At 36.0% G+C, this 12,875-nt stretch overlaps 1 protein-coding gene across 7 annotated transcripts in view; it reads right to left on the reverse strand.

Annotated features, from left to right (window-relative positions):
* The window catches only part of LOC113232538 (C-terminal-binding protein), an 88,671-nt gene that overhangs the window by 63,353 nt on the left and 12,443 nt on the right, over positions 1 to 12,875 (reverse strand). The window contains exon 1 of one of the 7 annotated variants that reach the window (XM_026467301.1): positions 4,864 to 5,293. The exons of 5 other annotated variants lie outside the window; for them this stretch is intronic. The gene's annotated coding sequence lies outside the window, so the exon portion shown is untranslated. Of the gene's footprint in view, positions 1 to 4,808; positions 5,294 to 12,875 lie in introns of those variants that run through there. One more of the 7 variants, XM_026467300.1, reaches the window with a different exon arrangement.

The raw sequence follows: 12,875 nt of genomic DNA on the forward strand, positions 1-12,875 counted from the left end.
ATAAAATTCAAAGTATGTATATTAAAACAACTTTGTATATTAAATTTTGATATAAACAACTATTGACTTACCAAATAGTTCATATAAATTGTGAGTAATCTGTAATTTGTTTTCTAGTTTTTACTCTAGTGACCAAGAGATTGCTTTAAATTTTAAATTAATTTTTGAGGGCAGTGCTCCTGCAGTCGTGTATGACGATCTGTCGTCGATATATACCCGAGTTGCCAGATGTCTTACATTTTTCGTAACTCTTGACTCTCTTGCGTGACATGTAAGTAACTTTTGTTTTTAAAGCAATTTTCGTAACTTTTTAAAACGTTGAGTTTTTTTTAAATCAACTATATTTGTTATTATAAATCCTAAATAGTTTACGAAATTAAATAATAAAGTAACACAGAGGTGGCGCAAACAAAATGAAATCAATCAATTACTGGTTATTGTTGGTGGTTTGATTTCTCTTGAGAGTATTTACTTTTTACTTTTAGGCTTTACGCGTACCTTCTAGGACTTTTTACAGTTAAAATTTAAAAAAAACGCACATGTAAATACAACTTTTAAGTAGCGAAATGTAATATTCGAGTCAAGGTCTCTGGCAACACCATTTTCTTAGAGTAATTAGTAGTAGTCATAAAATATTCTTTATAAATATAGATTTATGATCATTAATTAATTTATTTAATACATTTGTACTAGCTCTAAATGAGATCTAGCAACTTATAAGGCGAAAGAGTCTTAGTAGATTCCTTTTACAATTAATATTTTTAAATAGATTATTGTTATCTGCAAACATCACGCATAGGCGATTCGGCATTAAGTTACTGACAGCGGCCCATTAACATCGTATTGTCTTCTTTATTTAGATGTTATTTATAGCAGAGTATACAATAAAATATATACACTAAAGAATATGCTTTTGTACGAGAACGCTACACTCGACGTGTTAACTGAAACCGGTTCAGCAAGAACCAAGCTAGAAGACCACAAATGTATATAACAGTGGTGTCTATAGAAAGTCTAGTGGCGTAGGTCCAGGCACTACAGCACAGCACAGTGGATTAAGGTTTAAATGTTACGTAAAGTACTTCGCTTTTAAACTGGTTACACAATAGTAGTTACCATATTCTAGTTTTAATAACGTTAAAACAAATTAACACAATGGAAAAAAAAGTGTAACTAACTACCAAATGCTTAAAAACAATCTTGAATCATTTGGCATAGTGGCTATTTGACACAAATTAGTTTTTTTTTTTATTATACCAAGTGAAGGTACGAACAAGTTTTGATTAGTGGCTTGGCGGTAGAAATAGGTAAGGTGGCAGTACAAGGAGCTACTGCTACTATTATACAATACTATACATATCTATATATAATATTAAGCGATGAAATTATTCTACCTACAGTTTTGTCTGTAAGTATACAAACCTACGGCAAGCCCTTATTATGGAGAAGTGTCATACTGTCACATTTTCATACCAGCAAAATGACATCAGTACGAAAATATGTCAGCTTTATCGTCACGTATGCACTGCAAATATGTAACAGGGATCACGTTTCGTTCATTTTTCTTTCACACGCGTTTTGCCTCGTTGCAATTCTCGGTGGATGCCCCTGTGTTTAACGTGGCTCTATTTTTGCAAGTCAAATGAATATTTTCTAGTGAAGCGCCGGGTTTAAGAATTTGACTGCACGGCAATTAAACGTCACCTACTTTGGCAACAAAGCTAATGTCGCTGATCGTACAATCTCAACAGTTGTTTCGTTCCAGTTAACTATAATTATAATAACTATTGTGATTGGGTCATCGTTCTGTATTCTTAGTATTCTACCGGCGAAGTTATTTTTTATGATACCAAGTGACAAGACGAATAAGTCGTACACTTGGTGTTATGCGACACGCGTGTCCATAACAGTTGCAGTGCTGCTCAGAGCTTTAAATAGCAAAGATTGACAGCTGACACTGCGCCAGTTACCATGAGACATACGTTTACAAGTCTCATGTGCCTGTAATTTTACCAACACCCTTCAAAACCGGAACACAGTAATACTCACATTACAGCTTGGCGGGAAAAATAGATAAAGTGGCAGTCATTCCATAAACGAAGCCTTTCACAAGGAGCTCTACTTCTACCAAAAAGAGTTCCGTCGTCAGTTAGTTCTCAGTAAAATTAAAGTACAAATAAAATTACTTCCAATGGAATCGACATATCAGCATAACAACGCTATTTGTCTGTATAAGGGTGGCTAATTGGGTCGGTCTTTTTTTATTGTTTATTATTATTTTAATTAGTGGTGACTAAAAAAGCTATTATTTTAACCTTATCAAGTACAATTTTATATATGGACACGGCAACTGCTAAGTGCGTGATAGATAATAACTTGCATAACCTGTTAGATGTTTATTATTGAGATGACGCGTGTGTAAATTATATGACTGGAGTAGAATAAATTGACGACAAATTCCACATATATTGATTAACCTTAAAAAGTATACGTTAAGATATTTGTACATATTTACACTCATATGACAAATAATTAACCAATTAAATATATGTTTATCTAAGTAAGATGAGGCCAGGTACCTGGGGGCCTACCATAACCTTTCCAAAAACAAACTTATTTCAATGTAAGCTTAAAGTAGCTTATTATAATATACTCGTATTCGTATCTTGACGAACCTGTCAATCGAGTAATGTATTATTGCAAAAGTGATTGAAAGATCGAATGATTTCCCAATATTGTCCATTCCTTACTAAAAATAGGTAAGAGATAACGCTATGTGAACTATATAATGCCATCTCTTTCTTTTTTGGTGATCCAAATCGTCTTATCGTAGTAATATTTTAAGTACTTGATGTCATTTAGATTCAGAGAATTTTGACTGTTAAAAAAAGAAAAAAGTATGTAATAATAAAATCTATTAAAATTACGTTGTTTTCAATAATTTTTCCGCATTTTCATGAAGAAAAATAAATAAAACAAGTTGAGTGTTGATAGTCACGTTGAGAATTCGGAATTATAGTCTAGTGTCAAATGTTAGCTTTGTCAATGATATAGAGGGCGCTGTCATAATTTTGCGAAATAAACATCGCGTATTTTTATTTAACGAGAAATTATTTCCTATGTGATATGAAATAAAAAATAAACATAGATATATGTAAATAAATAAGATCAACTTAACTTTTAATCATTACAAATCAATATTAAGACAATAAAACTCAAAATATTTTTTTTTCCATTGTATCCGTGTAACTATTTTATGATTGCTAAATATGACATAAGAACAATATTACTTTAATGTTAAAGTCGCGTCATAGTACGAACTGAGTGAATGGATCGTCACAAAGCTGCCAATAAAACATCATACTTTTAACATTACAATAAGCTTACTTTAAGCGCGTTATGGTACGAAAAGTCAATGTAAGCTTAAAGTAATATTGTTTTAAGAGGTTGTGGCGCGGGACGAGATCCCGCGATTAATCTTTTTTTTGCCACATCATGATCGTCAGTTGCGTAGCATTTTTAGTAATTTTATTACCACAAATGCAGTCGATGACTTCTTAATGACTAATTAATTTGTGTATAAATGAACGAACTGCAAAGAAACTGTCGGAATTTTTTAAATAGTTGCACATTGATATTTATTAAATTTCTTACATTTCAAACCGTAGAAAATAATTAAACAGAATGTAAAATAAACAATCTTGTACAATGCGAGTAAACACGTTCTCGGAATTCTACTTCGTCCTCTAGACATTTGTAATATTGTAGCATCAAAAAGTGATCAACAACATTTAATGTCTCACCTTTCGGGTGCAACACCCATTTCTTTCAGTATTGGCACTATTTGTATAATTCGACGTAATTATTTATTACGCAACAAAATTATTTAATCCTATAAAGTGCAACTATTTTGTGCAAAAATATTTAATATCCAAAAAGTAAGTAATAAATTCGTCCAAAATTGTTAGGGTTTTTTCGTTATTCCAGGCCAAGGCTGTCCATTTTCCGTACGTCGGGCTAGCGTGACGTGATAGACGAGAGTCGAGATGCGCATAAATCGTACGGACCATTCGATCGCGGCGATTTATGAAAACAACCCTCGATAGCACCGCAGTGCCAGACTAGTGGTGCCCCTAATGTTGTGTATTTTCTGTTTATTGAGCACGAAAACGGTTTTCTGGTATGAAATTGCAACGCAAGCGTGGCAATAATGGGACCATTCACCTTATGTTCACATTAGTAGACAAATACTATACTATCGAAAAGGAGAACGGCTTCCACGTCAACGCAATTTATATTGAGTAAAAACAGACATAAATATTCTTAAAATCTTCCACATTTTTACCCTAAAAGCGAACGTAATAAATGACTGGTTACGCCAATCGATTAGATAACACATTTCTTTTGATAAGGATTTAATTATTTAGAGTAGTAACAGGAACAATAACACTGTATGTGTATAAATGTATTGTGAGTCTTATTCATGTGGGTATAGTGTACATGCTATTTTAACTTGCATGGAAAAGCTCGAAAGTATTACTTTTGCATGACAACAAAAGAATTGGAAAGCGAGATCCGACATCAAACGTTTCAACATCCGAGTAAACCAGAAACAGAGTTGAAGTGCGCTTCAAACTGGAATTGCTGTTGACATCAAAAGCAATGGCCATCAATAACTTTCTTCGTCAAGAGTACCGAGTTTTCACCAATTTATAGAAGTTATGTCATGATTATTTCAATCGAACTCTAACATTGCTTTATTTCTAGTTCAGAGATTGTTGCCAGGTCAAATTATCAAATGTACCTACCGTTCTTTATAGACCATCATTTATAATACAATTGAACTTTAGATAGCAAACGTACTTGATAGGAGAGTCCCGTCGCGTCTAACAATCCAGTCCAATCGGACCAGGCACACAACACTGCACGATACTACACAAAGCGGACTTCTCCTCGATACAAAACAATAGCAAACGTAACAATGGCAGAGTTGAACGAGCGGGGCGAGCGTCGTCTGGTCGCGCGGCGTTTATCTGCCGGTGACAGCGAGTGCCGTCGCCTCGAATAACAATAATGAGGCAGCTAATTATTATTATTACTTCGCGGCGGTCGCACTCGCTCGCCGCATTCGTATAGGTAGGTGGCGTAATCGCTGAATTCCATATAATCGGCGCGCACTCACACACGAGCGCTGTCCGCGCGTCCCCGCTCGCCACGTGTGGTGACGTCGGCCGAGCGCGGCTAGGCGCAGGTAAGCGTGTATACAGAGCGCGTTGGCGGGTACGCGTATCGATCTCGCGATAAATTCGACATGGTGTGCGGTGAATGCACCGATGCCAGCGGAGGTTGCCTTTCACGCCGGCGAAAACGGAATTTACGATCGGTGCACGCCGATGTGCGACGCGGCTGACTGTGGTCGTGCGAAACTATCCGAGCGCCGAGCCGGTTGGTGTACTCATTCGTTGTGAAGTAATATATACTTACTATCGGCCGCGGACCTAGCCACGCGGACGTTTGGAATATTCTCGAACGGCAACGGGCGAGATAACACGTGTATTCATTAAAGGCGGGAATTGCGCAACTGCTGATAAGGCATGACTATTTGTCTCGGTTCGTAATGGCATTGAAGGTTAGGTAAGGTACGCCGCTCGCATGTCGAGTAGCAATCGAATTTGACGCTGTATAAGTAATCCAATTTACAGACCTGTGCGCCATTTCCAATCGGCCTAATTGACGTTCGGCTGACAATTACTACTATCGTAACTTGACTTGTTCTTTGAAAAACCGTGTACGCAAAAAATTTGCAAGCAAACTTCACCCATTACAATGCATGATTCATATACACGTGTAGCCTATAAAAGCAACAATCAATATGCAAACATTATATAAGCGAAAACTTCTCACAGGACTGCCTATTGAGGTTGGAGAACGAGTTCTCTAAATCGGCCTGAACTCGTCGGGCGACTGTCATCTCACATACAATACTAATAGGCAGAGTATTAAGTGTAACATAAGGGAACAACAGTATTTAGTGAGGCAACGATCGCCCACCTCATGTATGTGCCTCGCCTTTTATAGAAGAAAATACAAGTCTAGTATAAAGACAAAGCCACAATTCGGTAAATGACACTACAGAGAACGTAAATTGGAAGCAAGCGCGAGCGTTGCAAAAGACAAATTGGTATTTTTTTGTAATTTGCGTCCAATTGCGCGGTAGCTAGGCTGCCCGGAAATCGGAGTGGTCGTCCAAAAATGACAAAGCGTCTGCCTGTATCAAACCGAGCGCGGCACAAAAACGACGACGTCAACAGAACGAGGCGAATGCTAGCACTCTGCAAAAAGTGAATAATGGCGGACGAGGGACGACTCGACGCGGCACAATCGCGCTATTTCGAGATATGTTTTCCTCTTAGCAATAATACCATCTAACAATAATATAGACTAGGCGACCTGTACCAGGGCAGATAACGAGTGCTGCAAGCGACGCGCAATAATACTGACACGCGTGATATAGATGATAAAAACCCGCCGTGATTATAATGGAAAGCGTAACACGTGTAGCGTCAGAGCGAGCGTACAAGGTGAACGACTCTGTGTTAATATTAATGGCAACGAAAACCTCGCACAATACGCACTCTAAGTAAAGAAGAAAATGTAACGCCAAGTCGCAGCTTTAGTTATTCAAAGTGGTTTTAAAGCTTGATGCGTTAACGGACCGTTTGCTTGCCGCTTTTTGATAAACCTCACCGTAACGTGCGCTTCTCTGTTTATCACAATATTACTACAGAGCCTGTTTTGTTTTGCCTCTCCTAACGTTACTTACCGTGGATTATACCTATTAATGTGTTATTTGGTGTATGACAATGTAACGGCGGAAATTCGGAGTTGCGAAAGTGCACAAGATTATGTAAGTTGGGACAGCGTATTAATACGATACGAGCCGTGTTTCTTGTGTTATATTTGTATGTAGTTATATGTGTATTTAGTTACAGCTCCGGGAGCAGGGGAGAAGTTAGTACGTCAACTTGGGAAGACTCCGGTCGAGCGTGCGCTGAAATATAGTTGAAAGTAAGCTGAACTCGTTCAGCGTGCAGTCGTGGAGACTTCAATTCGAGTTTGTTTAGAGTCAAACAGAGCTGGATGAAATGCAAATGAAGACGAACAAGTCTTGCGCCTGAAGGTAAGCTATACGCCTGTCCGTAACAGTTGCAGTGCCATGCAAAGCCTTAAAATCGCAAAGATCTGAGAGGCACTACCACTGTGCCTGAGACACAAGTTGACAAGTCCCATAGCACCCTTACCCTTCAAAACCGGAACACAGTAATACTGCTTAGCGGCAGAAATAGGTAAAAGGTGGCAGTATTACCCTGGACGACCTCTTTGACAAGGAGCTTTACTGCTACTACAACAATATACGACATAAATCAAGAATTACATAATTAAAAATAAAATGGGTAAAAGTTGTGTGTGTGAATTGGAAAAATGTAAATTGGACTTTATATAGAGCAAAAGGCACAAACACCCAATACTTGTTTAACCAACTCGTACACGTGCAAGAATGAAGAATAATATTCCAATGCGTATAGGACGTAAAATTGTTATTAGGTCGAAGCAATTTATCGTTTATAAAGTAACAAACAGATAGATAGATAAACAATTTATGCACTAGTATGACACAAATACAGATTGAATACAACAGGAAAAACAAAACATTTTTGTCATTGCAGTCAAATTGCGCTGACTTAGCATATACCTAAGTTCCCTAAGGCGCTGGTTTTCAGTCAGAACCAACGAGAGGTACTAAATCTAGAAGTTATTTTTAATGAAAGATCTAATAAACGAGCGTAAATCGTAAATTTCTGCTCCAAAATACTGCTGTGCTTATGATAAGAACAGTTTCAAACTGTTAATATTGTAAGCACGGCAGAATAAGTAAACCCACAGCATATTATGCAGGTATAGTGAGATTGATAATTTTATGATTTTTTATATACAAAAAAACCATTTCTATTAATTAATTACATCTATTTGCCAAGTTTTATTGAAATCTATTACAGGAAAGTGCGCGTAACCAGATTCAATCACTAGTTATATAGTTATATAACTAGTTATATCACTAGTTGTATAGCTAGTTAGTGATATAGTGAGTAGTTCACCCTTAGAGGTAGATTTATATATATATATATATATATATATATATATATATATATATCTCTCTCTCTCTCTGAAACATTCTCTTTCCAACAAAAAACGTTTGGAGTCGGTTTATAAACGAGTGTTTAGTTTTATTAGTGTGAAAGCCTAAATGACTCACCACCAACGTTCGAGTTGTATTCAATGACTAACCTGTAACAAATGAACAATGATTAAAATATGTGCATATTAAATACAATCCAAAAGAATGCCAAAAATATGTACAAATTAATTACTAATAACTTTCGTCTCACTCACAATACAGAACCAGCAGTCACCAAGAATATATTGTCAAATTTTTTGTTCTTTTAAAATACTCTAAGAATTACAAGTCAATGAAATATGTAGAAACCAGTTGCCATAATCGACATCTATCCTTTTGAAACATGATTGTCGACACAGCCTTCCTTGTCATTACTAACGCGCATTTGCATTTTGGTAATTTTAGAGATATTGGCACTTAAAGATTATTTTTTCTTTGAAAAGTGTGAACTACGCTCACGTTGCTTAACCTCTTAAGGACCCATGTATATCAAAATGTACATAATATGTGAAGTAATTCAGACCGAGACAATATTAATCTTATGATCACGTAAACGCCCAGTGTACATTATAATGAAAATATCGCATTCAAATTTCTGGCAACAAAAATACGTTTTTCATACGAAACTGAGAGCATACTTGCTTGACTCGGAAGAATGTTATTATATTTAGTACATTTTAATGCACGGACTACGGCACACCAGACTACACATTTTTGTTCGAGAATCACCTCCAGTGCAACGGAACAAGATACTTTGATGTGCTGGCGTGTATACATTGGTCATTTAGCGCTTTTCCCATTGCAGTTTGCTGGGTCTTAAGAGGCAATAAAACTGAAACTAAATAAGATATAAAAAACCGTTTTACAGGCGGTTGTAGATTTCGTTTCGCTGATTCCAGTATGGCTAGCACGATAAGGCGCGACTTGCGCGAGAACGACATAGAAGCGCGAGATATTGCTATTTTCATAAGCATTATTATTTTATTTAACTATAGCGGTATCTCGCGTTTTATATCGCTATCGCGCAAGTCGCGCATTATCGTGCTAGCCCTACTGATATGTTAATAACTCAATTTCGCTAAAAATGTCGATTACTTTAAGGAGGACAGTACATCCATCGCGGCAGACATACTACGATTTTTTAATGACATTACATTATCCCAGCTGACATATTATATATTTTTATATATTATATTTATTTACATATTATAGTAACGTAATGTTAAATTTATTTATGTATGCGTACCTAAATAAAGTAACATTTTATTTTATTTATATATTTATTTCGTAGATTACTAAAACGTAGAAGAATCAAATGTTATTTAGTAATTAATTGAATGAACAATACTTGTCAACATGGAAAACTACAATAATTCTGAGAATTTCTGTCGACCACTTAATAATTAATGTGTTTACAAGATCGTTCGTAAATACATTATTGTGTCGTTATTAAGGAAAATTAATTTCTTCGCCCCGTCACTAGATATTACAAATAAAAAAACTTCAAATTTCAATAGAATCAATTCTTATAATATATAATAATATGTTTGTCCACTATGTTTTCACAAGGCTTTTTAGAAAATTTGGATCTTTTATTGACAGACAACATAGCAAGGTCCATAGTATGTTAGTTGTACTAACCTTAACATTAGTAGCCATTGTTTATAGGGATATACTTTGCAAATTTAAATCTTCAAAATCAAAACTTAATATTATTCAAAATATATAAATAAAATGAACTTAATTCGAAGATGAAAAATTTTGTCAAAAGAAAAAAAATTAAAAACAACTAAACGCAAACAAATCAAAACAAAATGAAAATTCAAATTAACAAAGAAAATAATAATTATTATCGTTAATTAAATATTTAATCGTTTTACTGTAGCGGCCTGTGGGCTAGGTATACCCCAAAACATCTTCAGCGACCTACAACAACATGATTAGGATGCTGTTGGGGTTACCCAGGTACTGCAGTGCATCTGGTATGTTTGCGGATGCTCACACTGACTGTTTTCATGCAATAATGCGCAAAAAAATAGTTTCAGTGATACGCAGAATGCTGGAGAGCCTTACAGCAAGCATACTTAGGATATTAGCCGATAGACCGAACAGTGCCTTACAGAGGCATTGGATGTCGGCTGTTATAAATCCTAAACATGTATACTTTAGTAATTAATTTGATTTTTGATTGTATGTATTATTTATGTATAATTATTAGTAACACAGTTGTAGAGTTTTCTTGTACATTACAAGAACTAACACCATGGTCCCGTGTAGTTTTTAATAAACAATTTTGAATTTGAATTATTTATTATTAAGCAGAACATAATTAAAATAACATACATTACCATTATAAGACAAAATAAATCAGGCACCAACTACATTTATTTACTCCCTATTTTTGTGTGCAAGATGCATCTTTGCATACAAAAATCATGTCGCCCTGCTATACCCTGAAGATAGAATTGAAACTAGCTAGTAGAGAAGAAAACACAAGTCTTTGGCTATCTTACAGTATTCTTAACACTTTCTTCAGCTCTTATGTTTAAGGAACAAAGACAAACATTGGCATAAATCAACCATTCGTATATAGCTCGGCGTCTTATTCGCTACAGTCAAAGGAGTACGTTCAAAAGTCAGCTCACATATCCCGTGGGGTTGTGAGTAAACTTGGGGATGGGGTGAGTGTGGGTGGGGGCCGGGTGACTCCAAGGTCGCCGCCCTTGTCTACGTAACCTAACTACGACCTAGCTGTGTCGCCGGGACTCGGCTTTAACGATTAATATCGAATGAGCGCTCGAAATTTTACTTCTAACAATACGTATGAATTATGTATTTCGTGTTACTAGAAATTAGACTTCAACTGACGTGATTTAAAACGTAACCTGTTTCTCAAATTCGATATTTTATTCGAGGCGTTTGACAATACTTTGCTGTACTAAAGTAACTAATTAATTAAACAAACTGTTTTGCTGATTTTAGCATCGAAATTGTACATATATTATTTATTTTTTATTGACACGCTTTATTACGTAGAAATTCTTAATCTATATGCAACATAATACATTTATAGGACGTAAGTAAACATTTTAAAGATGGTACAATAAAATTGAACATTTGTTATCAACGCTACATGATAGGTATACTGTTACAGATAATTCATTATCACATACTTAAACGGAGAAGAAAGGAATTGATTGTATCTAATACAATCTTCGAAGACGTTTTAGGTTTAGCTAAGGAGACTAAAGCCGTTACTCGAAAAACGACCCTATTGGTCCGACTTGTTGTGTAGCGGTAACACAACTAGACGAACCAATAAAAGAAAAATGTAATGGAAATAAATACTGAGCAGGGCTGGGTATGTCGACAGAGCGGTGGAGATGGTCAAGTACCCTCTAGATTTCTTTTTTGTATGTGTACCAAACTTATTTTACGTTAGTGCACAGAGAGAAGACTGTAAATCGCAATGTTTAATTATACGTATGTAGCGTAGGCGCACGCACGTTCATAGTTACGATTATAAATTAACATACTGTTGGGAAGCGGATAAAATGTAACGTTATCGTTCTGACGTAAGCATAGGTAACGAGTTGGGTAAGCGGATAAAAACATTTTCTAAAAAACATTTTTTTACGAAACCAGCTCCTACCTGGTTGCTTTCATTTCGAGGTCGAGGGAATTTTCATTTAATGGGTTATTATTATGACAAAGGAGAGCAGCATACTGACCTGCAAATTAATCGACTTAGTTCTGAGTTCAGACCTGCGTTCCAGAACGCGATTAGTCGATGTCCGGAAAGCTAGAAATGGCAATTGCATGTACACAGACAGATCCGTGTTACTGCAGAACGGGTCATAGAAGACGGCCGAGGCAGAACCGCGCAGAAGGTGGCGTTATAATCTGAGCAGCTTTAGCGACAATCGGTACACAAGGGCCCAAAAGAGATATGACTAGAGAAAATTATATTGATACCGACAACTAACAAATAAAAATCCTATGTTATATTTACATTAAAGTATCATAAAAGTTACTCTTTTCCACACAGTGGAGAAACGTTGCTAAGTCACCCGCCAACGTAAACGTATCTGCTATGCGATTTTAAACTAAAATATTATACAGCAATAGAGCTCCTTGTGAAAGAGTTCATCCAAGAAAGTACTACCACCAATGTATTTTTACCGCCAACCAGCAACAACTGCGTTCCGGCTTAAAAAGGTAAGGGCGCTGGTATACTTACTGGTACATAGGACTTGTCTTTGCGATTTAAAGGCGGTACGACTTGTACGTCCCGTCATTTGCTATCGTAAAAAAAATATAGAGAAAAAAAGATTACAATCGCTTCATAAATACACTATGACTAAGAGACTATTCTATATATTTTTTTATTGTACAGAAGGATGATTGCAATCCATGACTTTAAGGCTGTACTCCCTCGTTTGTTTGTAGTGGTTATGACCACCATAGCGGAAACAAAAAGAGCATGCCTGTATTGTACAGTCAAAGATTCGAAACAAATGTTAACACGACGAACTAGTTGTTCGTGCAAAGCACATTCATACTTATATCTTTACTAAATCCATGGTTACAGAGTATATAAAACCTGCATTCCCCGTCTAGTTTTCGCAGTAACAACGGA

Source organism: Hyposmocoma kahamanoa, unplaced genomic scaffold, assembly GCF_003589595.1.
Source record: "Hyposmocoma kahamanoa isolate Upper Pololo Valley unplaced genomic scaffold, ASM358959v1 76, whole genome shotgun sequence".
In the NCBI taxonomy this organism is placed as follows: Eukaryota; Metazoa; Arthropoda; class Insecta; order Lepidoptera; family Cosmopterigidae; genus Hyposmocoma; species Hyposmocoma kahamanoa.